This window comes from Loxodonta africana, chromosome 1 (assembly GCF_030014295.1).
Source record: "Loxodonta africana isolate mLoxAfr1 chromosome 1, mLoxAfr1.hap2, whole genome shotgun sequence".
In the NCBI taxonomy this organism is placed as follows: Eukaryota; Metazoa; Chordata; class Mammalia; order Proboscidea; family Elephantidae; genus Loxodonta; species Loxodonta africana.
Genome location: NC_087342.1, coordinates 136,257,329 through 136,285,022, shown reverse-complemented (window position 1 = coordinate 136,285,022; position 27,694 = coordinate 136,257,329).

Here is a 27,694-nt window from a genome sequence, read left to right as displayed (position 1 = left end):
TTTTATGGCCTTTAGAAATATTCAGCACAGTTCTCAACGTTGGGAAACCCTGGAGGCGTAGTGGTTAGGAGCTATGGCTGCTAACCAAAATGTTGGCAGTTTGAATCCACCAGGTGCTCCCTGGAAACTCTGTGGGGCAGTTCCATTCTGTCCTATAGGGTCGCTATGAGTCAGAATTGACTCCATGGCAACGGGTTTTTGGGTTTTTTTTCTCAATGTTGAGCCAAACAAGATTGAGTTCCAGCAGATGGTGGGAGGTGGGCTCTATTGAATCTGCTGAGAGTGGGGACAATTTAAGGCTCACTTTTTTTTTGTTTTTTACCCACAGGCAGCAGGTGGTCCTGGTTGCTTCTCCCTGACTCCACGTCGTGCCCTCCTTTAGATGCCTCAGAGGTAGTAAAGGGGTTTACTGTCCTGGCTCCATTAGCCCTTTATTTTATATATATATACCCCCGCCCCCAGAAAAATGGGATCATCTCTTCAATTTATCTGAGTTGCCTTAGCCATATCCTATTAACTGAAATAAATATTTCCATCCTGTGTTAGTATGTAATCTCGCTTGATCTTTCTTGACTTCTTCCTCAACCTGTATCAGCCCTTCATTCTCTGCTTCAAATCAATTTGGAACATTGAGAATATTATTAACTTGTTGCTATTACAGAGGGTCTTAGAAAGAAAGAATTCTCTAGGAGCATGCTTTCTCAATTCAAAAGTTACCAATATTATTTGGATTGTTGTTAGGTGAAAGGAGTTGGTTCTGACTCATAGCAACCCTATGTACAACAGAAGGAAACACTGCCTGGTCCTGCACCATTCTCACAATCATTGCAATGTTTGAACCCATTGTTGCAGCCACTGTGTCAATCCATCTCATCAAGGAACTTCCTGTTTTTCTCTGACCCTCTAACTTACCAAGCATGATGTCCTTCTCCAGGGACTGGTCCCTTTTGATAACATGCCCAAAGTACATGAGATGAAGTCTAGCCATCCTCACTTCTAAGGAGCATCCCGGCTGTACTTCTGAGACGGATTTATTCATCCTTTTGGCAATCAATATTCTTTGCCAGCACCATAATTCAAAGGCACCAATTCTTTCTAGATCTTCCTTGTCCATCGTCCAGCTTTCTCATGCATATGAGGTGACTGAAAATACCATAGCTTGGGTTAAGTGCACCCTACTCCTCAAGGTGACATCACTGCTTTTCAACAATTTAAAGAGGTCTTTTGCAGCAGATTTGCCGAATGCAATATGCAGTTTAAATTCTTTTAATTGTGTTTTAAGTGAAAATTTACAAACCAAGTCAGTCTCTTATACAAAAACTTATATACACCTTTCTATAGTTGCTCTCCCTCTAATGAGACAGCACACTCCTTCCCTCCACTCTCTCTTTTCGTGTCCATTCCACCAGCTTCTGACCCCCTCTGCCCTCTCATCTCCTCTCCAGACAGGAGCTGCCCACATGGTCTCATGTGTCTACTTGATCCAAGATGGTCACTTATCAACAGTGACATTTTCTATCCCATAGTCCAGTCCAATCCCTATCTGAAGAGTTGGCTTTGAGAATGGTTCCTGTCTTGGGCTAACAGAAGGTCTGGGGACCGTGACCTCTGGGGTCCTTCTAGTCTCAGTCTGACCATGAAGTCTGGCCTTTTTACAAGAATTTGGGGTCTGCATCCCACTGCTCTCCTGCTCCCTCAGAAGTTCTCTTTTGTGTTCCCTGTCAGGGCAGTCATTGGTTGTAGCCAGGCACCATCTAGTTCTTCTGTTTTTAGGCTGATGTAGTCTCTGGTTTATGTGACCATTTCTATCTCTTAGGCTCATAATTACCTTGTGCCTTTGGTGTTCTTCATTCTCCTTTGCTCCAGGTGGGTTGAGACCAATTGTTGCATCTTCTATGGCCGCTTTTGGGTATATGGCTGCTTGCTAGTGTCTAAGACCTCAGACGCGACTCTCCAAAGTGGGATGCAGAATATTTTCTTAACAGTTTTTATTATGCCAATTGACTTAAATGTCCCCTGAAACCATGGTCCCCAAACCCCTGCCCGTGCTACGCTGGCCTTCTAAGAGTTCAGTTATTCAGGAAACTGCTTTTGGTTTAGTGCAGTTGTGCTGACAGCTCCTGTATTGTGTGTTGTCTTTCCCTACACCTAAAATACTTCTCACCTACTATCTAATTAGTGAAAACCCCTGTCCCTCTCCCCCCACCCGCTCTCGTAACCATCAAAGAATATTTCCTTCTCGGTTTAAACTATTTCTCGAGTTCTTATAATTGTGGTCTCATACAATATTTGTCCTTTTGCAATTGACTGATTTCATTCAGCATAATGCTTTCCAGATTCCTCCATATTATGAAATGTTGCATGAATTCATCATTGTTCTTTATTGCAGAGTATTCCATTGTGTGAATATACCATAATTTATTTATCCATTCATCCATTGATGGGCAGCTTGGTTGCGTCCATCTTTTTGCTATTGTAAGTAGTTCTGCAATAAACATGGGTGTGCATATATCTGTTTGTGTAAAGGCTCTTATTTCTCTAGGATATATTCCAAGGAGTGGGATTTCTGGATCATATGGTAGTTCTGTTTCTAGCTTTTAAAAGAAGTGCCAAATTGATTTTCAAAATGTCTGTACCATTTTACATTCTCACCAGCAGTGTATAAGTGTTCCAGTCTCTCCACAACCTCTCCAACATTTGTTATTTTGTGTTTTTTGTATTAATGCCAGCCTTGTTGGAGTGAGAAAGAATCTCATTGTAGTTTTATTTGCATTTCTCTAATGGCTAATGATCGTGAGCATTTCCTCATGTATCTGTTAGCTACCTGAATGTCTTCTTTAGTGAAGTGCCTGTTCATATCTTTTGCCCATTTTTTAGTTGGGTTGTTTGTCTTTTTGTAGTTGAGTTTTTGCAGTACCATGTAGATTTTAGAGATCAGATGCTGATCGGAAATGTCATAGCTAAAAACTTTTTCGCAGTCTGTAAGTAATCTTTTTTAGTCTTTTGGTAAAGTCTTTGGATAAGCATAGATGTTTGATTTTTAGGAACTCCCAGTTATCTAGTTTCTCTTCTGTGTTGCTAGTAATGCTTTCTATACTGTTTATGCCATGTATTAGGGCTCCTAGCATTGTCCCTATCTTTTCTTCCATGATCTTTATCGTTTTAGGTTTCATATTTAGGTCTTTGATCCATTTTGAGTTCGTTTTTGTGCATAGCATGAGGTATGGTCTTGTTTCATTTTTTGCAGGTGCTCATCCAGTTATTCCAGCACCATTTGTTAAAGAGACTGTCTTTTCCCCAATAAACTGACATTGGGCCTTTGTCAAATATCAGCTGCTCATAGGTGGATGGATTTATGTCTGGATTCTCAATTCTGTTCCATTGGTCTATGTATCTGTTGTTGTACCAGTACCAGGCTGTTTTGACTACTGGAGCGGTATAATAGGTTCTAAAATCAGATAGAGTGAGGCCTCCCATTTTGTTCTTCTTTTTCAGTAATGCTTTACTTATCCAGGGCCTCTTTCCCTTCCATATGAAGCTGGTGGTTTGTTTCTCCATCCCATTAAAAAATGTCATTGGAATTTGGATCAGAATTGTTGTGTAACTATATATGGATTTGGTAGAAAATGTTAAGTCTTCCTATCCATGAGCAAGGTGTATTTTTTCACTTACGTAGGTCTCTTGCAGTAGTGTCTTGTAGTTTTCTTTGTACAGGTCCTTTACATCTCTGGTAAGATTTATTCCTAAGTATTTTATCTTCTTGGGGGCTACTATAAATTGCATTGATTTGGTGATTTCCTCTTCAGTGTTCTTTTTATTGATGTATAGGAATCCAACTGATTTTTGTATGTCTACCTTGTATACTGATACTCTGCTGAACTCTTTATTAGTTTCAGTAGTTTTCTTGAGGATTCTTTAGAGTTTTCTGTGTATAAGATCATGTTGTCTGCAAATAGAGATACTTTTACTTCTTCCTTGCCAATCTAAAAAAAAAAATGTCTGGATACCCTTTATTTCTTTATCTAGCCTAATTGCTCTGGCTAGGACCTTCAGCATGATGTTGAATAACAGCGGTGCTAAGGGGCATCCTTGTCTGGTTCCTGATCTCAAGGAGAATGCTTTTAGACTCTCTCCATTTAGGATGATGTTGGCTGTTGGTTTGCATAAATGCCCTTTATTAAGTTGAGAAATTTTCCTTCTATTCCTATTTTGCTGAGAGTTTTTATCTTGAATGAGTGTTGGACTTTGTCAGATGCCTTTTCTGCATCAATTGATAAGATCTTGTGGTTCTTGTCTTTGTGTTTTATTTATATGATGGATTACATTAATTGTTTTCCTAATGTTGAACCATCCCTGCATACCTGGTATGAATCCCACTTGCTCATGGTGAATTATTTTTTTGATATGTTGCTGAATTCTCTTGGCAAGAATTTTGTTGCATCTAAGTTCATAAGGGATATAGCTCTGTAATTTTCTTGTTTGGTGATGTCTTTACCTGGTTTTGGCATCAGGGATATGCTGGCTTCATAGAATGAGTTTGAGAGTATTCCATCCTTTTCCTATGCTCTGAAATACCTTTAGTGGTAGTGGTGTTAACTCTTCTTTGAAAGTTTGGTAGTGCTTTGCAGTGAAGCCATCTGGGCCAGAGCTTTTTTTGGAGGGAGATTTTTAATTACCTTTTCAATATCTTCTCTTGTTATGGGTTTATTTAGTTGTTCTACCTCTGTTTGTATTAGATTAGGTAGGTAGTTTGTTTCTAGAAATTCATCCATTTCTTCCAGGTTTTTAATTTGTTAGAGTATAATTTTTCATAGTAAATGTGATATGATTATTTTAATTTCAGTTGGGTCTGTTGTAATATCACCCATCTCATTTCTTATTTGGGTTATTTGCTTCCTTTCCTGTTTTTCTTTTGTCAGTTTGGCCAATGGTTTATCAATTTTGTTAATTTTTTAGAACCAGCTTTTGGTCTTGTTAACTCTTTCAATTGTTTTTCTGTTTTCTATTTCATGTAATTCTGCTCTAGTTTTTATTATCTTCTTTCTTCTGGTTCCTGAGGGTTTCTTTTGTTGCTCTCTTTTTATTTGTCCAAGTTGTAGGGATAATCTTTTGATTTTGGCCCTTTCTTCTTTTTGGATGTGTGCATTTATTGATATAAATTGACCTCAGAGCACTGCTTTTGCTGTGTCCCAAGATTCTGATAGGAAGTGTGTTTTCATTGTCATTGGATTCTTTGAATTTTCCATCCTTAATGTCTTCTATAATCCAGTCTTTTTTGAGTTTCCAAGTGTTTGATTTCTTTCCCTTCTTTTTCTGTTACTGATTTCTACTTTTATGGCCTTATGGTCAGAGAAGATGCTTTGTAATATTTCAGTGTTTTGGCTCTTGCTAAGGCTTGCTTTATGACCCTAATATGTGGTCTATTCTAGAGAATGTTCCATGTGGACTAGAAAAGAAAGTATACTTGGCTACTCTTGGGCGGAGTGTTCTGTATATGTCTATGAGGTCAAGTTGGTTGATTGTGGCATTTAGATCTTCCGTGTCTTTATTGAGCTTCTTTCTGGATAGTCTGCCCTTCACCAAAAGTGGTGTGTTGAAGTCTCCTACTATAATTGTGGAGCTGTCTATCTCACTTTTCAATGCTGATAGAGTTTGTTTTATGTATGTTGCAGCCCTGTCCTTGGGTGCATAAATACTTAATATGGTTATAGCCTCCTGGTATATTTTCCCTTTAATCATTATATAGTGTCCTTCCTTGTCCTTTGTGGTGGATTTAACTTTAAAGTCTATTTTGTCAGAAATTAATATTTCCACTCCTGCTCTTTTTTGATTGTTGTTTGCTTATATATTTTTATCCATCCTTTGAATTTTAGTTTGTTTGTGTCTCTAAGTCTAAGGTGTGTCTCTTGTAGACAGCATATAGATGGATTGTGCTTTTTAATCCACTCTGCCATTCTCTGTCTCTTTATTCATGCATTTAGTCCATTTATGTAAAGTGTAATTATAGATAGGTATAAGTTTATTGCTGTCATTTTGTGTGTTGTTGACAGTTTTTTTCACATTTAATTTTTAGTGCTGAGTAGTTTATCTTTATATATTGTGCTTTCCTCTTATTCTTTGTATTTGATTTTGTTTCTGCTGAGTGTGTATTTTTTTCTTGTGTTTTATTTTGATGAGTAGGATTGTTAGTCTCCTTTGTGGTTACCTTAACATTTACCCGTATTTCTCTAAGTTTAAACCTGACTTTTATTTCTTTGTATCGCCTTGTCTTCCTCTCCGTATGAAAGATCCATGACTACATTTCTAAATCCCTCTTTATTGTTTTAATGTTGTCTTCTTTTGCATAATAACATCGCTGTTTCCCTGTTCTGAGTTTCTTTTTTTTAAAATCTTGATTTATTTTTGTGATTTCTCTATCTGGGTTGACATCTGATTTTTCTGTCCAGTGTTCTAGTCTGGGTGGTTATCTGATATTATTGATTTTCTAACCAGAGAACTCCCTTTTGTATTTCTTGTAGTTTTGGTTTGGTTTTTACAAATTTCCTATACTTGTGTTTATCTGGAAATGTCCTAATTTCGCCTTCATATTTGAGAGACAGTTTTGCTGGACATATGATTCTTGGCTGGCAATTTTTTTCCTTCAGTGCTTTATATAAGTCATCCCACTGCCTTCTTGCCTGCATGGTTTCTGCCAAGTAGTCTGAGTTATTCTTATTGACTGTCCTTTGTAGATGAATTTTCATTTATCCCTAACTGCTTTTAAAATTCTCTCTTTATCTTTGGTTTTGGGAAGTTTGATTATAAAATGTCTTGGTGACTTTCTTTTAACATCTACCTTTTATGTAGGGTTCAATGAGCATCTTGGATAGATATCTTCTCATTTTTCACGATATCAGGGAAGTTTTCTGCCAACAAATCTTCAGCAATTCTCTCTGTAATTTCTGTTATCTCTCCCTGTTCTGATACTCCAATCAGTTGTAGGTTACTTCTCTTGATAGAGTCCACACGACCTTTAGGGTTTCTTCATTTTTTTTAATTCTTTTTTCTGAATTTTCTTCTAAGTATATTGGTGCCAAGTGGTTTATCATCAGTCCCCCCAATTCTGCCCTCCACTTGCTTAATTCTGCTCCTCTGGCTTTCTATTGAGTTGTCTAATTCTGTAATTTTATTGTTAATCTTCTGAATTTCTGATTGCTGTCTCTCTATGGAGTCTTGCAGCTTATTAAATTTTCCGTTATGTTCTTGAATAACCTTTTTAATTTTCTCAACTGCTTTATCTGTGTGTTCTTTGGCTTGTTCTGCGTATTGTCTGATCTCCTTCCTGATGTCTTGAAGAGTTCTGAATATTAATCTTTTGTATTCTGGATCTGGTAATTCAGGAAGGCATCTTCATCCAGAAGATCCCTTGAGTCTTTGTTGTGAGAGCTTGTTGAAGCTATTATGGTCTGCTTCTTCATGTGATTTGATATTGACTTTTGTCTCCGAGCCATCTATAAGTTATTGTATTAGTTTATTTTATGTTTGCTTACTATATCCTAGCTTCCTGCTTTGTTTTGTTTTGATATGTCCAGATAGGTTGCTTTAGTGAGCTGGCTTGTTTATTTTCACCTTTGAAGCTCTAACGCCCTGTCACCAGATGGTTAGAGCTGTAACCAGGTATATGAGTCTAGGAGTCCATTCACTTTTTATGTATGGCTTCAGCTCAGGAGTCCAGGTAGTTGGTCATCAATCATTTGGTACAGGCTCTGTTCTACAGTCTTAGAGGGGCAGGAGGGATTGGTGTAGATACCAGTATCTGGTTGCAGCAGGGGGTCACTCTCCGAACAAGGCAGGGGGCTGACAACCATCCCATGAGTATCTGTGAGGAAAGTGTTTCCCTATTCCCTAGAGTGCACAGATGGGGGGGTTCTGCAGACAGACCTTGGGCACCCAATGTTTTTGGCTGTAAGGACTGGGAAGTACCAGTTATCCTTGGACCCCTGTCGTGGGTGGCTGGGTGGCCTGAGTGGAGCCACCAGTTCTTAGGCCCTTGATGTGGGTAGGTAAGGGCCCTGTTTAATAGGCAAAGTGGCGTCAGACATCAAACGCCCACCTCTCCACCTCACAGCTGAAACAGTTACAGTCTGTCAACAAGGGCCTATTCTCCTGAAATAAGCCCACACAGGTCCATGCAGAGGGGGAACATACTCAAAGTCCATTGACCTTTTATGCCTGGACAGAAGCCCCCAGGTTAGTGGAGCTGGCAGATTATCTTTCCCCTATTGTGAATTTATACCTTCTCCCAGGCTGGGAGAATGGCCCAGGACACACAACAGGACGTATCTCAGGCCCAGGGAAATCGATGGCCACTGAAGCTGGCTTCAGGGCCTGTGGGGTCATGGTGAAGTATACACAAGTACTTGACTTTTGCTGAGAATGTGGTTCTTCTCCAGTTCTGGAGGTGTGAGTAGGCTGCATGGCTGGCTATTTCTCCCTGAAGAAACTGTCGCCGAGCACTACCAAACCACCACAGCCGCTCCCGGGAATGGTGCCTGAGGGATCCCAGTGATTCAGGTCCAGCAACTACTGTCTGCTTCTGAATCGTCTCTCCCTCCCCCTGCCACTCAGTCCATTTTCTAACTTTGCCTTTGATGTTCAGGGCTTCTAGCTTGTCATAAATGTAATTATTTCACTTGTTTTTTTCAGGTCTTTGTTGTTAGAGGGTTCACCTGAATCGTCTCACTACTCTGTCATCTCGACCCCACCTCCACCATTTGAATTTTTGACTGCTGCTACCATGGATGTTGATTGTGGATCCAATTAAAATTAAATCCTTTACAATGTCAATCTTCTCCACTTATCATGATGCTGCTTATTGGTCCAGTTGTGAGGATTTTTGTTTTCTTTATTTTAAGGTGTAATCCATACTGAAGGCTGTAATGTTTGCTCTTCATCAATAAGTGCTTCAAATCCTATTTGCTTTCAGGAAGCAAGGTTGTGTTATCTTCATAACGCAGGTTGCTAAAGAGTCTTCCTCCAATCCTGATGCCACATTTTTCTTCATATAGTTCAGCTTCTCAGAATATTTTCTAGGCATACAGACTGAATACGTATGGTGAAAAGATACAACACTGACACACACCTTTTTCTGATTTGAAAGTATGCAGTATCTCCTTTGCTGTTCAAATAACTGTCTCTTGGTCTACGTATGGGTCCCTCAAGAGCATAATTAAGTGTTGTGAAATTCCCATTCTTTGTAATAATATCCATAATTTGTTGTTATCCACACAGTCCGTTGCCTTTGCATAGTTGGTAAAACACAGGTAAACATCTTTCTGGTATTCTCTCCTTTCAATCAAGATCCATCTGACATCAGCAATGCTATCCCTGGTTCCATGTCCGCTTCTGACTCTGTCTTGAATTTCTGGCAGCTCGCTGTTGATGCATTTCTGCAACACTTTCTGATTAAAAACCAAAGTCTGGACACTAGGCCTGACTGCTACTACTGGAGTGTCATTGCCCATAGGTCCTCGCAGTTGACAGTACAAGTAACGTACTAACCTGTCTATATATACATTGTCTATTTAAATCCATCTGTACCAATATTAAGCTAAACATGAGTTCATACTAATATCTCTGTTGCTAATCCAGCACCACAAGATTTGTTTTAGCCCTCTCAACTTACCTTCAACACTCCAACAGTGAGAAAACTGGCTCCTACCAATCCCAGTATACTTGTGCAGCAGTTTCAGAATTTTTAAACCATGGCTTCATGAGAAACAACTTTGTCAGTAGGAGTACTGTACTTATGTCTTTGTTGTTGTTAGGTGCCATCCAGTTAGTTCTGACTCATAGTGGCCCTATGTGCAACAGAAAGAAATGCTGCCTGATCCTGCGCCATTCTTACAATGCTTGAGCCCATTGTTGCAGTCACTGTATCAATCCATCTTCTTGAGGATCTTCCTCTTTTTTGCTGACACTCTACTAAGCATGATGACCTTCTCCAGGGCCTGATCTCCTGATAAAAAAAAAAAAATAGCATGTCTAAATTATGTGAGATGTAGTCTCATCATCCTTGCTTCTAAGGAGCATTCTGTTTGTACTTCTTTCAAGACAGATTTGCTCATTCTTTTGGGAGTTCATGATATATTCAGTATTTTTCGCCAACACCACAATTCAATTCTTCTTTGGTGTTCCTTATTCATCGTCCAGCTATTACATGCATATGAGGTGAATAAAAACACCACAGCTTGGGTCAGGCGCACCTTAGTCTTCAAGGTGACATCTTTGCTTCTCAACACTTTAAAGAGGTCTTGTGCAGCAGATATGCCCAATGCAATGTGTCTTTTGATTTCTTGACTGCTGTTTTCATTGGTGTTGATTGTGGATTCAACTGAAATGAAACCCTTAACAACTGAAATCTTTTCTCCATTTATAATGTCACTTATTGGTCCAGTTGTGAGGCTTTTTGTTTTCTTTATGTTGAGGTGTAATCCATACTGAAGTCTGTGGTCTTTGGTCTTCTTCAGTAAGCTTCAAGTCCTCTCCACTTTCAGCAAGCAAGTTTGTATCATCTGCATATCGCAGGTTGTTAATGAGCCTTACTCCAATCCTAATGCTGGGTTCTTCTTCACATAATCCAGCTTCTAAGATTATTTGCTCAGCATACAGATTGAATAAGTATGGTAGAAGGATACAACCTTGAAGCACACCTTTCCTGACTTTAAACCACGCAGTATCCCCTTGTTCTGTTCGAACGACTGCCCCTTGATTTATGTACAGGTTCCTCATAAACACAATTACATGTTCTGGAATTCCCATTCTTTGCAATATTACCCATAATTTATTTTGATCCACACAGTCCAAGGCCTTTGCATAGTCAATAAAGTACAGGTAAACACCTTTCTGGTATTTTCTGCTCTCTGCCAGGATCTATCTGACATCAGCAATGAAATCCCTCGTTCCAAGTACTCTCCTGAATCTGACTTGAATTTATGGCAGTTCTCTGTCAATGTACTGCTGCAGCTGCTTTTGAATGATCTTCAGCAAAATTTTACTTGCGTGTGATATTAATGATATTGTCTGATAATTTCTGCATTTGGTTGGATCACCTTTCTTTGGAATAGGCATAAATATAGATCGCTTCTAGTCGGTTGACCAGGTAGCTGTCTTCCAAATTTCTTGGCATAGACAAAGTAGACAAGTGAGTTGCATCTGTTTGTTGAAACATCTCAATTTGTATTCCGTCAATTTCTGGAGCCTTGTTTTTCACCAGTGCCTTCGGTGCAGCTTGGACTTCTTCCTTCATTACCATTGGTTTCTGATCATATACTACCTCCCGAAATGGATGAACATCAACCCATCTTTTTGGTATAGTGACTCCGTGTATTCCTTCCTTTTTTTTTTTTTTTTTTTTTGATGCTTCCTGCCTGCGTCATTTAATGTTTTCCCCATAGAACCCTTCAGTATTGCAACATGAAGTTTGCATTTTTTCTTCGGTTCTTTCAGCTTGAGAAATCCCTTTTGGTTTTCTATCTCCAGGTCTTTGCGTGTGTCATTATAATACTTTACATTGTCTTCTCGAAATACTCTTTGAAATTTTCTGTTCAGTTCTTTTACTTGATCATTTCTTCCTTTTCATTAACTATTTGAAGTTCAAGATCAAGTTTCAGAGTCTCTTCTGACATCCATTTTGGTCTTTTATTTCTCTTCTGCCTTTTTGAATGATCTTTTGCTTTCTTCACGTATGATGTCCTTGGTCTTCAGCCATTAGTGTTCAATGCATCAAATCTATTCTTGAGATGGTGTCTAAATTTAGAAGGGATATACTGAAGGTCCTATTTTGGCTTTCATGGACTTGTTCTAATTCTCTTCAGCTTCAGCTTGTGCTTGCATATGAGCAATTGATGGTCTGTTCTGCAATAGGTCCCTGGCCTTATTCTGGCTGATGATAGTGAGCTTTTCCATCATCTCTTTCCACAGATGTGGTCTATTTGATTCCTGTGTATTCCATCTGGTGAGGTCCACATATGTAATCACCATTTATGTTGTTGAAAAAAGATATTTTCAGTGAAGAAGAAGTTGTTGGTCTTGCAAAATTCTGTCATGAAATCTTCAACATGATTTCTATCACCAAGGCCATATTTTCCAACTACCAAACCTTCTTCTTTGGTTCCAATTTCCATTCCAATCACCAGTAATTATCAATGTGTCCTGCACAAGTTGGTAAAAATCTTCATCTTTGCCCTTAGTGGTTGATGGGTAAATTTGAATAATAGTCTTATTAACTGGTCTTATTTGTAGGCATATGGATATTATCTTTTCACTGACAGCATTGTACTTCAGGATAGAACTTGAAATGTTCTTTTTGACAATGAACACAATGCCATTCCTCTTCAAGTTTTCATTCCAGCATAGTAGACTATATGATTGTCAGATTCAAAATGGCCAATGCCAGTCCATTTCAGCCCACTAATGCCAAGGATATTGATGTTTATCATTCCATTTCTTTTTTGACAATTTCCAATTTTCCTAGATTCATACTTTGTACCTTCCACGTTCCAGTTATTAATGGACTTTTGTAGTTGTTTCTTCTCATTTTGAGTCATGCCACATTAGCAAATGAATGTCCCGAAAGCTTGACTCCATCCATCTCATTAAAGTCAGCTCTACTCTGAGGAGGCAGCTCTTCCCCAGTTATATTTTGAGTGCCTTCCGACCTGAGAGGCTCATCTTCTGGCACTTTATCATACAATGTTACACTGCTATTCATAAGGTTTTCACTGGCTAATTCTTTTCATTAGTAGACTGCCATGTCTATCTTCCTAGTCTGTCTTAGTCTGGAAGTTCAGCTGAAACCTGTCTGCCATGGGTGACCCTGCTGGTATTTGAATGCCAGTGGCATAGCTCCCAGCATCATAGCAACATGCAAGCCTCCACAGTACAACAAACTGACAGATACATTGGGAGCTTATGTCCTTAGTCTTACATTTTTCCAGTTATTCTCAAAGTTACTTAGTACAGTACCTTTTCCCTCACTCCTTTAGTAGTTTTTCTCATACATACGTGCTATAATTAGAACCTTTGGTCACAGTCTACATTACATTATGGGATCACCCAAGTTTCTGGTTGATTTTCTTTAAATTTGCGTACTTTAAGATTCATTCTTTGTGCTGTCATGTTCTACAGATTTTGAACAATGCATAATTTTATGTATCTAGTACTATAGTACTAAACACTGCTCGATTCCAAAATCCCTAAAAAACACTGATTTGCTCTCCAACTCTATGATTTTGTCTTTTTCCAGGATGTCATTTATGAATGGAATCATATAATGTGTAGTCTTTTCAGTGTGCTTTATTTCACTTAGCAACATGAATTTAAAATTTGTCATGTTATCGTATGGATTGTTTCTTCTTATCATTGTGTGTTGTTTCATTGTTTATTCACTTACTGAGAAATTCTTGAGTACTTCTAGTTTGGGGCAATTATGTATGAATAATATTGTTGTAAACATTTTTGCACAGTTTTTTGTGTAAAGATACATTTTCACATCAGTTGAGTAAGTAAGAGTGTGATTGCTGGTAATTGTGTGGTAATATTATGATAAGGCAATGTTTAGCTTTTTGACAAAGTGGCACACTGTCTTCTAAAATGACTATACCATTTTCATTTCACCAGCAATGAACGAGAGTTTCTGTTGGGCCACATCCGCTTCCGTATTTAGTATCGTCAGGTTTTTGAATTTTTGCCATTCTGATAGGTGCTTAGTAGCATCTCATTGTAGAGTTCATTTGCATATCTCTAATAAAAAATGATGTTGAGCATCTGTTTACATGAATATGTGCCTTCTGTATATTTTCTTTGATGAGGTGTTTTTCAAGAAATTTGTTCATTTTTTTATTGGGTTTTTTGTTTTATTATTTTTTAGCTTTAATTTTTTTTATATATATTCTACATACAAGTTCTTTATCAGATGTTTGATTGTAAATATACGCTCCAGTCTGTAGCTAAGCTTTTCATTCTCTATACAGTGTCTATCACAGAACAAGAATTTTTAATTTTAATAAAGTTCTATTAATATTTTTTGGATTGTGCTTTAGTGCTGTATCTAATGACTCATCACCAAACTCAAGGTCAGGCAGATTTTACTTTAGGGTTAATTTTTGTATAAAGGTGATGTCTGTGTTGAGGTTCTCTTCTTTTGCATATGGATGTCTAATTGTTCCAGCACCGATATTTAAAAAGGCTCTCTTTCTCTGTTGAAATGCTGTTGCACATTTGTCAAAAATCAGTTGACTATATTTGTGTGTATCAAAATGTCTTTTCATAATTAATACTTACAATACATATGGTTCTCTTTCCCAAATTTATACTCTAAGATCCTGTAATCACATTTATATTCAATGCTCCATTGTAAAAATTAATTACTCTTCTCCCAGTTTAAATCATAATTACAGTTACATCTGAAGCATGTGTTTCAACTTCCAGCTCCTCTAATACACATAGCCTTTTCTAATGCAGGATCTTGGTGTCTACAGAGTGAATGCGGGTGCTTATAGGGAAGCAGCAAGATATGGTGGAAAAGAATGGGGTTTTGAATTATACAAACCTAGATTTAAATCCTGTCTTCATAAGTATTTATATGACTTTAGGCAAGCTGTTGCATGTGTTTAAGACACAGTTTACTCATCCACAAAATAGAACTAATGAAGGTGACCTTACAACCTTATGATATGAATTAAATGAAATTTGCATCATATTCATCATATTGACCTCCTAGTCTGTCTGATCTTTGTTTATGGTATTTTTTGTTGTTAAGAAATCTAAATTTTAGTGCAATTCAGTGTAAACTTTTCTTTTGTGCTTTGTGCTGTGTGCATGTATGTGTGTATTTTCTCAATTCATCTCTGCCTTAAAATTCTAAAAGTATTTTTCAATTTTTAAAAATATTTTGAAGTTTTGGTATTCATATTTATGTTTTTAGTAGACCCGAGAATTTATTCTTGTGTATACTGTATGGTAGGTTTCTAATTTTATACTTTTTTTTTCTGTATGCAATTAAGTGTCCCAAATAATATCCTTGCCCTACTAATTTGGAATGACATATCTGTCATAAATCAAGATTTCATGAATACAAAATTTGTTTCTGGGATCTCTGTTCTGTTTTGTGCTTTTGTTTGGTTTGGTTTAAGCAATTCGTTTATCAACATTTTTTGTCATAGAGTGCTGGAACAATGCCCATTTAAATATATAGCAACTGATTTGGGTTATTGTAATATGAATGGAGATTATTTTAAAAGTGGCTATTCCATTGGTGAGTGCAGAATTGAAAATGAGTTTTCATAATGAAGCTTTTATTAGTGATAATATTCACATTTAAAGTTATCACTGACTAATATTTTAAAGATATCATGCCAGACAGAAAGAAGAAAAAAGAAAACTCAGATTGGAAGAGAGTAGTAAATAAATGCATTGCAGGATGTAATTAGAGTTCACAATATTTTTCCTCCTAACCATCTTACCTATCTAATACCTGGGCTTATGCAAGCTTTGAACTCACAGATTCACATTTCCCAGTACTATCAATTCACCTAATTACTTAGGAACAATTTTTGTTTTTGTTTTCAAAAATGAAATGGGGGAAATTCCTCCTCTGGCTTTGAATGGAGTAACAGGGATCAAGTTCACTCTACTGCCATAAACAACTAGAGAACCAGACCAAATTATATATATATATAATGTGTATATATATACATATATAATGTATGTATATATAATATAATGTATATATTTATATACATTAGAAACCCTGGTGGTGTACTGGTTAAGAGTTTGGCTGCTAACCAAAAGGTCAGCAGTTCATATCCACCAGGTACTCCTTGGAAACCCTATGGGGCAGTTCTACTCTGCCCTGTAGGGTCACTATGAGTTGGAATTGTCTCGACAGCAACAGGTTTGGTTTTTTGGTTTATATATATACAAAAAAACAAACCAAATCAAACACATTGCAGTCAAGTCGATTCAAGCTCATAGTGAACCTACAGGATAGAGTAGAACTGCCCTATAGTGTTTCCAAGGAAAGGCTGGTGGATTCAAACTACTGATCTTTTGGTTAGCAGCCGTAGCTCTTAACCACTGTACCACCAGGGCTCCATATAGATATATATAAAACATTGACTGTAAAATATAACATTGATTTTAAAAATTTAACATTGAACTATAGGCTTCCCAGGACCATGATCCCTGAGAGTAGGAAATCCAATGAGGTAAGTGCTAAAATTGACCTAACTAACTGACTTGAGGCAGCTCCCAGACTGCAGTGAGTGGAGGACAAACCCAAACAGAGCCCAGAAATTTGACTGAGTTGTGAAGACAAAGACTGGGGAGTAGGGATGCCAAGGTGGCTAGAATTTGTGGGATAGAGAGGAGTGAGAACTCTAGAGATCTGCAGGGGATGCCCCCTCAAATCTTTGGCTGAATACTTAGCTATGGTATCTACTAAAGAAAATTACCCAGAGATGGAGAAAAACACTAGAGAGCAGTAAGCCTCTGGAAATAGTTTTTGTTGCAACAGACGGGAGTAGAAACACCTCAGTATCTGGATCGCTGAACTGAATCTTCACTAGAATATTGCCTTGGCAGTGGAGTTAAATTAGCCTTAGTCTAAGACTACGCTGGAACCATTTTAACAAAGCTTGAAAGCAAGCCACAAAAGGATCAAACTATTTCCAAGTAATTTAATTTCGTGCCTAAACAAAGTCTAATACTCTTTAAGAGAATATGACAAAATCTAGCAAAGAACAAATAAAATCTGCGTTGTCTGCCATCCAGCCATAAATTACAAGGAATCCGAAGAAACAGGAAAATATGACCCATAAACAGGACAAAAATCAATCCACAGAAAGAGACCCAGAAATGACAGTTATTTATATATATAAATCAATATATATATAAATTATATAAGTCAATACATATATAAACATAAAGTTAAAGATACATTTACTGTAAAATCCAGTAATCTTATTCTTCAGTATTTACCCAAGAGCAATGAAGGCATAGGCCCACATAAATTTTTGTGTGAGAATGCTTATAATAGCTAAAATCTTGACAGTACTAAAATTTCCATCAACACACAAATAAATAATCAAGTTATAATACATCTACATAATGGAATAGTGTTCAGTAATGAAGAGGAGCAAACTATGGATACACACAACGTGGATGAATCTCAAAATCATTTTTTGAGGCATTATTAGAAAAGACAAAGTCTTCGTGACTGAAAGCAGATCCAAGGTTGTTAGAGGCTGGTGTTCAAGGAAGGAGATTTACTACAAAGTGGCGTAAGAGAATATGTATATGTGAATGTAGGCATCTTCAAAACATTAAATTTTACCTGTAATCTTGGTAAATTTGTATATAGATTTTAACTGAATAAAGCTGAGTAAAAATTAAGGGAATGGATTTTGGGGTAGAACAAGTTTCTAAAACTGAAGATACCTTTACCAAATTAGAAGTTCACTGTTCTTAAAAAAAGGAAAATTTTGGTAGGAAAAAATCAATAGCAAATAATCATTTGTGGTAAATAAAGCTTCTTCAGTTCAAGTCAAACATGGAAAAGGCTATTCACATTCAAAAAAGCTTTGAAATAGTATCAAGTAAACCGACATATACTAAAAGAAATAAACACTACATCAGAATATTGGAAGGCTAATATGTGTGCTTTTGGCTCCAGTACATGAAGGATTTAGGTTTTTGCCTTCTTTTGATTGATATACTGTCAGACACTTTTTTTAAAAAAAAATAATTTTTATTGTGTTTAAAGTGAAAGTTTACAAATCAAGTCAGTCTGTCACATATAAGCTTATATACACCTTACTCCATACTCCCACTTACTCTCACCCTAATGAGTCAGCCCACTCCCTCCTTCCAGTCTATCCTTTCGTGCCGGTTTTGCCAGTTTCTAACCCTCTCTACCCTCCCATCTCCCCTCCAGACAAGAGATGCCAACACAGTCTCAAGTGTCCACCTGATACAAGTAGCCCACCCTTCATCATCATCTGTCTCGAACCCGTTGTCCAGTCCCTTCCATGTCTGATGAGTTGTGTCAGACACTTTTAATGAGGATAAAATTTCAAGAATGAGAATTACATAAAACCAGTGACATGACTTTTCAGAGCTGGCATGCTCCTTATGGAAAAAGACAGTCATCATTCTTGTTTTAAAACACTCGGGTGGGCAGCTCCTCCCCAGTCTAGACAACCAAAGTGTTTGTTCAGAAGGGTTTTCTTAAGAATTGTTTTTACACTGCAACTGATTCAATTAGGAAAATATGTTACTTTCAACATCACCATTCTTTATACTGATTGCATCCTCATTAATATTAAAGACTTGTATCAGCGATTCCACACAATTAAATTGATAGTCCTTCATTTAAGATATATTCATTCATTCTTTCTCCTTTAATCAGTTTACTCAATATCTGTTGAGCATCTCCTTTGTACCAGACACTTTGCGTGGTACTGGGGACACAACAGTGAAGTAATTAAGGTTGGTAACATTAGAGTGTACAGCCTAGTGGGAGAGACAAATAAACCTGCAATTAAAAGTTCACACAACAAGTGCTGCGATTAGTGATTTTACATCATACGGTACTTTGCAAGAATTTATTAGGGATCAGGAAGCTTTCTTAGAAAACATGGAATTCAAATAGAAAAACATAACAAAGAAATCTGAATGAAAATTTAGAAAATGATAAAAATCAATGCATTTAAAATACAATGGAAAGTTGGAAATTAGCAGTTGAATCTTGAGAAAAAATATTTTTACGAAGGAAAAAGAAAAAGTGGCAAAAATCTTTCTTTAGCAGGTAAAGAGTATACATAGGTACATGATTGTACGTTTGGGGGAATTAAATATGTAGTGATAATGGAGATGAACAATTGAAATACTGTGTAAAAACAATCCACATATGTTCTTTGAACAGGTTAATACTAAAATATGTATTATTGACTCATGGATAAATGTTGTTTTCTCTCATGACCATTCCATTACTCATTTTTATTCATATATTTTTTATTTGAGGAATGTATTTTACATTTTGTATATTTATTTAATCCCCATTTTTTAAAATTTTATTACAGTGTGGCTTGACAAAAAGGTAACTACATCCCTTCTTTCATTTACACAAAATCATTTTTCCACTATTCCTTACAAAAATTTCTTTCTCTGTAAATCATAGCATTGACATTGTTTTCTTCCCAGAGGGGAGGTGGTCACATTCATGTGAACAAAAGTATAAGGATCTTAAGCATATGTCAATATAAGACGTGTTTGTTTTCTGAAAAATGGAATCTATTATCTTGTGGTTTTCCAATGCAAATATGCTTCCCTTTTTTCATTTCATGGCTACTTTTCTACTCTCCTTCCTTCCATTCAGAAATTTTCATAGAACACCTGTACCGTGCCATGCAGTATTCAGGCTGGCTCTCCACTGCATCACCCCAGGGGGCACCATTCCAGTCTTGGTGCATTTGAGGCAGTATTCTTGGAGATTACACAGTCCAAACATTTACTGAAGAAACTCCAGGCCAGTCTGTCTTCAGAACACCTCTCTCAGAGCTCCGAACTTTTTATCATTATCTATTTATTAAATGCCTCTCTCTGGCCACCTTACAGACACTGCAAGCTGTCAATATATTCCCAGCTGAATTAATCTTCTTTTCCTTAATCATTTCAAGATAACGTAGCAAACATTCCTTCAACACTTATAGAAAACATTCTTCAAGGTAATGGGTAACAACACAGTGGTTAAAATCGGAGAATCTTGGCCTGAGAGATCTCACTGGCTAACATATTCTCTAATTATTTTCTATTTTTTTAAGCTATTCATTGTAGTACTGGCCCCTAAGACCAGAATCATACCTGCACCAGATATGTACAATAGAGACAGAGGACATACACACAGAGAAAATAACTGCAGGAATGGTGAAAGCCTCCGGAACTCTTTGGTTCTTACACGATGAATGAGAAACCGAAAGTTTTCCTGCCAGTATGTCTTATTTACTTATTTTTTATGTCAGGCCTGAATTTTCTTATGTATAAATACTGGTAGGTTTGTGATAAACAAGTTTCTTTCCAACTTTTCTTCGAATGTTCTCACTGTTTCAAACCAGAGCTGGACTGTGTAACTCATAAAAGCTTGTGTTGCTTTCACATCTCTCAGAACTGACTTGATCAATATGCATCTTCCTCTTTCTAAAGTGTGTTCTTTAGAAAGTATGTCCAATGTATGCCCCAAGTATTGCTATACATATTTACGAATTCTATTGCTTGAATTAGTCTCTATCTCTCAAGTAAATATGCAAAATGCCATCTTTCTTTGTTCTGTGATGAAATGTCTTATATCCTATGGATCCTACAGTAAAAACATATTGCATTAGTAAATTATGGTTAAAAAATGTTTCCACATACAGTTGTTAATTAAGAGTCTCATAACGACAGGTTGACTCAGACCATTCCTATGTTGGAGATAAGGAACTGTACCTTCCAGAACTCACAGAATTTTCCGGGCTCATGTTACGAGCAGGTGGAGGTGGTGCAACATCCTAATCTATTAGCCAAGATTCTGACTCCCAGCCCAATTTCTGATGAGTTTATTAGACTTGATATTCCTGGGAACCTATAACCTATGCATCCTGCAAATTCTAAAGTAGCAATATGGTAAGTGAACAAAGGCGAAAGCACAATTCATTGTGCATTGATGCAATGAAAATTCCAACAAAAACTTGCTTTTAGAGGATGCAATAAACTGAAATTACACATATATCAGCACAAATATATTATATTCCTAAGTGGGAAGGGAAAGAATGATCCTATTTATCCCTCTGCTTTGTCTGAAGTTGTAAGTGCGTCCTGAAGTGTATTGGAAAACATTATTTTCTCTAACAACTTGCCAGCATACATATGTATTATAGGCCTGAGTTATTTTTCTAGGAAGTAGTTGCATTTTCTTCTGCATCTAGCTGAATCATTTTGGGTGGGAGCAAGCTTGGGGCCCAAAGTTTTAACAAGATTTTAAAGGGAAAATATATAATGAGACTTCAGGGACCAGTCAACTGTTCTGTATGATTTTATATGAACTGGGTGGGTTTGAAGTACTAGTCTGACCAAAATAAGGAAACCTTCTCTATCTTAAAACCACTTTTCCTTTTAACATAGACTCTGTAAGAGGGAAGGTCTCCCAGTATATCTTTCATTGTTCCCAGAGTTTTAGCCCTGATTAGATAGAACTTTTTCCAAATCTATGAAAATAATATTAAAACCCTGCAGAACATTTGGACCTTTTAAAGTAAAACTTTGAAGACCTCTGATGTTTGTGAAGGATTCTTTTTATTTATCATTGAAAGTTGGAACTACTTAAAGCAAATCTGCCTGACTTTTCATTAATGGAAGGCTCCCAAAGATTGTGGAAGTTCTGAGAAATCAAGTCCTAAGATTTGCTTGGGCTTCTGTGCTGTTGAAGCTGGACTGAGTTATGTTTATTAAACCCGTCTCTCTATTTTTGACAATGAGTTCCTCACACCTTTGCTTTAGAAATCTGGGAATCATTGACATGTTAAACCTTCAAAGAATATGAGGCTAATTTTTCACAAACCAACATGCCTAATTACTGGTGTTACTTTTTGAAATGTTCCTACTACTAATCCTCCAGGGAATCATACCCAGCCAATGCGTTTAAAATATCATCCATCATCTGGACCCCTCCTTTCAAGCCCTCAGGCAAATGTTTTTGTAAACAGTCGGCCCTTGACACTATTCTTTAAGCCAAGAAGCTCATGTTTCATTGGACCAAGAGAAGAAGCACATTCCAGAATTGAGGATCCTCTAAGGACAAAACTGTGAGTCAAGTTTTACCGCATTCTATCATTATTCAGCTTGATTCAAATGATGTCATATATTCAAGGTTGAAAAGAACTGTTAAATCCTACCTCCAAAGATCCTCTTTTACAGCTCCCAGGATACCCTGTGAAGTTTTCCTCCTAACTTTTAAAATTGAGACAATGATTGTGAAGCTACAAAATTTGAAATCCAATTATAAATGGTGAGTTTAGTGTTGTAATCAGTTGAGGATTGAACTAAATTCGTCTGACATATGCTGAATAATCTACATAATTATGATTCTATTAAGTCATGCACATAGTTTCAAATAGTAAATAACAATGAAATTGGTGCAATTTACACAGCTGATGTGAGTATTTTTAAGGGCTGTTTGGAAAGGTGATAGGTAGGCTTGGCTAAAATGTAAGCTGTTCAAAGTTTCTACTCAAGACATTGTAACAAAAACCATCTGAAGTAGATTTTAAAAGCATGATTCCTGAGCATCACCTCAGAAAGGTTACCAAATAAAAGGCAGGACACTAGTTAAATTTGAATTTGAGATAAACACTGAATAATTGTATTCTTAAATGCCAGATGAAGGAGTGCAGAATATTCAGGAAAGGAGCCTACATTTTTAATTAAATCCCAGGTGATTTTTATTATCAGAAAAGTCAGAGAAATATCGATGGAAGTGAATGTTGCCTAAACATTGATGGAAGTGAACTTTGCCTTTCTCTTTTTCCAGCCCGAAATGACCAATACATAGGTTCCAGGAGCTTCTGACCAGGGTTGGATTACCCAATAGGCAAGGTAAACATGGTATTTACCTTGTTTACCAGATCATTTGTAGTGAACAATTGCACATTTTTTTCACCACATCAAATATTCTGCTTCTAGGTGGCTGGCATCTGTTTCCCTCCCAACCCCATAGCACCTTTTTGCAGAATCAAAGCCTCTTCTCAAATTTACATTCCCTGATGGGTGGATGACCCAGTAAGCAAGGTAAGCACGGGCTTACTGGTGTTTACTTACTAATCCGTAGTGAACAATTTCACATGGATTTCACCACACAAGCCTGTGCTAACCTGTTTGCTGGGTTATCTGCTCCTGCTTCTGACAGGCATGTGTGCCAAACACCCAGGTTTTGAAAGTTCCAAATAATTTTAAACTGTTTTGGTTAGAATTATCCTCCTTTGTTGAGTTAATCAGGCAAAGTAGCTTGTATTTAAGACTCCAGGCAGGAATGGAAAAGCAGAATGAAGGCAGAGTCTTGCTTGGACTAGGGTAGGAGACAAGTGGTGTGAAGTCACCTGTCATTTAAACTTCTCCTTTTCTCCTACCCATCTCCATGGTGGTCCTGCATAGAGAAGTTTCTGAACTGTGTGACTCAATGACAGTCCCAGCCCATCCTCAATATTTTCCAAGAGAGCATTCTCTCCAAGGGCAAACACTCCTGGGAATGCTAAGTGGCAAAATTTAATGGAGTTCATTTTTTAAAAGCCTAAAAAAAATATTCTTAGCTATGGAACATTTAAAACATACACTAAAATAGACAAAATAGTATCAGATGCCCATAAAAACATATAGCTTTAATAATTATGAACTCATGGCCAATCTTTTTTTTTCCTGTATATTCATAGTCATTCTTCCCAACCCAGACTGTTCTAAAGCAGATCCCCAATATCATATCATTTCATATGTACATATATATTTATCTCTATATATACACACACATACATTAATCAGCAAATTTTGAGAAATAGCCTATTCTCTCTCTCTATATATATGTATTTGAGAATGTGACTGTAAAAGCCAAGAAGTTTTAAAAATGTAACCACAAAAAAATCATCGTTGTCATTATTTGCTGTCAAGTTAGCACTGAATCATGGTGACCCCCATGTAAAATCAAACAAAACATTGCTCAATTCCATGCATTCTTTGTAAGAAATAAAAAGGGGATCTATAAAGAAATGAGGAGCTCTGGTGGTGCAGTGGTTAAGCACTTGGCTGCTAACAGAAAGGTCAGTGGTTAGAATTCACCAGTTACTCTGTGGGGGAAAGATGTGGCAGTCAGCTTCTGTAAAGATTTACAGCCTTGAGAACCCTGTGGGGCAGTTCTACTCTCTCCTATAGGGTGGCTATGAGTTGGAATCGACTCGTTGGCAGCGAGTTTGGCTTTTGGTTATAAAGAAATATGTTAACCAATTACAATATATAGACTTCATAATGTTCATATAGATCACCCCCCTTTTTCCCTTGCAATTTTGGTTTGTTGAATAAACCAAGTCATTTTTCCTTTAGTGGGATTTTGCTGATTGTGTTCCTATAGTGTTGTTTAACATGTTTCTCTGAGATGCTAATGGAAGGAGTTAACTCGATGAGAATAAAAAGAGGAAGCAGAGAAGAGAAGGAGAAATTGGAGGGACAATGTGAGTTTGGAGAGCAACTAAAGAAAAAGTCAAGAAGTAGGTGTGGCGATCAAAATTAATGTTATGAAAAGACTGGAAATGTAAGTGAGAAAGAGGAGTGGGAATGCAAGCGGATTGTCCACTGTACAGACTTGAATTTCCTGTAGCAAATGGGCTACCTGTGCAGGGATGCTTTGCGAGGTGTGTGTCAGGATTTATGGTTAATATTGACATTTAAACCTCATGTCGTACACGTGACCCCCTTACTTTTACATCTCATAAGAAATGCTTACAATGTCACTCAGCGATCCAGTGGTTAATAAAATTTCAGTTCTTGAAGGGGTGATAAATACTGTGGAATGTCACCCAATACAACCTTATAGTCATACACTATTTTGCATGCAATTTCAGGGATTAATGGATGCCTTGAGATTCTTTCATAGAGCTCATGTTAAGAACCCTATAATTATTAATTTATTTATTCATTCATCCAACAAATGTTTGTTGAGGGTCTGGTATGTACCAGGTACTATTTTAGGCACTGAAGGTATAGTAAACAAATCAGCAAACATTCCTGACCTCAGGCAGCTTCTGTTTTTGTGGGGACATCAGTCGGTAAAGGTGATAGAAAGTATATATGGAGAAACCTGTTGCCATCAAGCTGATTCCGACTCATAGCAATCCTAAAGGACAGAGTAGAACTGCCCCATATGGTTTCCAAGGAGTGGCTGGTGGATTCAAACTGCTGGTCTTTTTGTTAGCAGCCAGGTGCTTAACCACTGCACAACCAGGGTTCCATATATGTAGTATATTAGATAATTTCAGTTGTTAAAGATAAAAATAAAGCAGGGAGAGGGATAGAAAGCATCAGGGAGTGTCTGCAATTTTAGATAGTGCAGTCAGGGAAGATCACACTGAAAAGATGACATTTAAGTCAAGAAGTAAAGGAAGTAAAGGAGCTAGCCATGAAGATCTCTGGGGGAAAAGAACTTCAGGCAGAGAGAACTGCAAGTTCCAAGGCTCTGTCTAAAGTGGGAAAGTCTGATGTTCCAGGAACATGGAGGAGTTAGTGCCGCTGGAGCAGAGTGATAGAATGGGGAATACTGGGTAAAGATGTTTTAGGAAAGTTAGGTCAGATCACATAGGACTTGGCTAGTTGATAATAAGGCTTTTTCTGTGAGTAAGTTGGAAAGTTACTTGAAACACAACTTTAAAACACTATCCTAGGGTTGTAAAATATTACTTAATTACAGCAAGTAGAGTTACCATTATAATCTCTGTATGGAGAAATTCCTTCTTTGCCTAAGACTTTTCATAATGAGCAGTATTTGATGCAAGAAAATCATGGGAAAACAAAATAGTTTGATGCATTTTAAGATAAATTTATTATCTTACTTGTATATTTGCATTGTAGTCTTCTTGACAAATCTGTATTACCTTCATGCTGAAAACCTTATAACAATATCAACAAGCCTTAACTTGTTCACCTTAACATTGTATTGATAAATTTTTTAGTCTGTTTAGTGATCAGGGCACTGGACGTATAATGTGAAAACCTGGTTTCAAATTCACTTTCTGCCTATGTGAACTTAGAAAAGCATTTATATAGTGGAATCTTTCCATCTGAACTTTAGAATCCTGGCTCTAATGCTTGGAAACAATGTGACATGCGTCTCTCATATCCAACACAGAAACTCAACGTGAATTTTCCTTTTCCTACTTAGTTACATTCTATTTTTTATATTTATAAATTATTTTTAGCCCAAGAGCCAGCAATTCCACAATTTAAAGATGTAGAATCTTACCCAATTTAGGAGATCAAATATTAGCATACCATCTGGGTTAAGCAAGTGCAATCCCTGTCACCTACATTCATAGATTGGATTTGATTGATTTGATGCTAATGGGTCAGCAACCTATTCTTGTAACTGCACTAGAAACTTCCTCTTTAGCCCACAGGACCTATTTGCACCTTCCTCTAGGGAGAGACAGAATAGGAATGAGGGGAAATCAGTCTTACTAGTCTCTGCCTAAATGACCTATATAAATGGCTTCTTTGGAAAAAAGATGTCCATAGTTTTTCCTACACATGGAAAGGAAATATGTGTCCTTTCTGGGCCAGAGCAAATAATTTTTCCCCAAGTTTAGAAAGGAGAATAGGAGTATTAACCACTATTATGAACTTCTAAAGAACCTTGGGCCTTGTCTCTAGGGCAGAAATGACAAGAGAAAAAGCAAGTGTGATGGGATGCTAGAGCAACAACACACAGTCTTGTTTCCAGGCATGGCTCAGGAGGCCACTGGCCTTGCAAAGAAGCCTTGCAACCAGAATGGTGCACAACTGGGAGACAATGAAGGCAGAGCCGTGGAGGAATGGAGCTGTGAAAGAAGGCACCCAGAGAACAGCAAGAGAGCTTGCAGTTCAGGTAGGTTAGAGGGGCTCTGGGAACACAGATCACTTGATCAGGCACATGATGAACAGAGGAACCTCAGCAGCATTAACAGTGTAGGTTCAAAACGACTAAATGAGTTGCTAAGTTCATAAGATAAGGGGGCTTATTTTTCACTAGAGCATAGTTTAAAAGCCTATTCTATCAAATAAAACTTGTTGCCATCGAGTCAATTCTGACTCATTGCGACCCTATACTGCCTCATTTAAGAAAAACAATTTATATAAGCTGATTTTCTTGTACAAATATGAAATTTAATGATGATTGATAAATAACTCTAAACTTTTTCCCAGGTCCCATTGAAGGTGTTTGACTTGAAAGCTTCAAATAAAAAATAACATTTTTTAAGTGAGCAAATTATACAGTTTATAATAATACTAAAAAAAAAAATACTAAGGATGTAACACATATTTGTGAAACAAACAAAAATATTTCATGAAAAACTCATAAAAATATTTTTTGCTTCTAAAAGTAGAGGGGGAAAAAAACATGTGGTGAAGGAACCTCAAAGAAAAATTGGGAAGAGAAAAAGTAAGACATTTCATAAAAACAAAAACAAATGTCTCTTAACCACTGGAAAAAGATATACAATATCACTCATAAAAATGAAAACAGCATTGAAATACTATTTGCCACCTATAAGCAAAATTTAAAAATTCAAAGTTTTACAACATGTTTTGTTGCTGAAGCTATGAGGAAACAGCGCTCTTGTACATTGATGGTGAGAATGTAACTGATACAATGACTACAAAGGGAAATTTGGAAATACCTAGAAAAATTACACCTGTAATTATCTTTCAACTTAGAGATCTTATTTCTAGGAATTTATCTTAAAGATATAGTGCCAAAAATATATATTCATAAAGTTATTCAAAGTAGAACTATTTATAATATCAAAACTGGAAACAAACCAGATGTCTTTCAATAAGGAACTAGTTTGCTAAAGACTAATACATCTATCCAATAGGGAAAAACACA